Source organism: Musca domestica, unplaced genomic scaffold, assembly GCF_030504385.1.
Source record: "Musca domestica strain aabys unplaced genomic scaffold, Musca_domestica.polishedcontigs.V.1.1 112, whole genome shotgun sequence".
In the NCBI taxonomy this organism is placed as follows: domain Eukaryota; kingdom Metazoa; phylum Arthropoda; class Insecta; order Diptera; family Muscidae; genus Musca; species Musca domestica.
The window spans coordinates 704,787-705,482 of NW_026712140.1; the positions used below are offsets into that span (position 1 = coordinate 704,787).

The 696-nt window shown below is 31.6% G+C and overlaps 1 non-coding gene across 1 annotated transcript; it reads right to left on the reverse strand.

Moving 5' to 3' along the window:
* Window positions 1-367: 367 nt before the first annotated feature.
* TRNAP-UGG (transfer RNA proline (anticodon UGG)) lies at window positions 368-439 on the reverse strand. The gene has a single exon. It is a non-coding gene; the product is annotated as a tRNA-Pro (tRNA).
* Window positions 440-696: the final 257 nt, after the last annotated feature.

The following is a 696-nucleotide window of genomic DNA, read 5'->3' on the forward strand; positions in this document are numbered from 1 at the left end:
AATGGCTCATCTGATATGTAGTCAGTTATCGGAGTTATAGCAAAATATACACGGTGATCTCAATTTCCAAATATTGGACATTTGCCATGAAATTTTGTAATGTCTCGTGACTCGGGACAAAATCCGATCAAAAATCGTTTGCATGACTACATGACATTATTTAAAAAAAATGAACCAAGAACGTAAATGTACATATATGCAAAAGGGGTCGATGCAATTCGAAAATTATACTAATTCTTCTTTTTCCAATCATCTGTGTGACGGAACTAAATACTATAATTGTCTGGCGTAAATTTTTGTTTCACATCTTTTCATAATACCCTGCAGAAATCCTAACAGTAAAATATATAAAATATAAAAAAAATTCGGGCTCAACCGGGATTTGAACCCGGGACCTCTCGCACCCAAAGCGAGAATCATACCCCTAGACCATTGAGCCTTATAAATATCGCAAATAGTTATGAGCATTGCAATGACAAAATTAATATTAAGTATGCACTTCAGTTTCTATAGATAAATATCTTCGTCATCCAGATAAGATATAACATTTTGCCACATTAGAAATTTGTAGTTTTTGTTGGAAAAAAAACTTGACACTTTACTGTTTTAACTACACAATAATTAGATAATTCTCGTGAATACAAACTTTAATTTACAATGATAACCCAACAATTTCAGAAATAATGTTATGTTAAT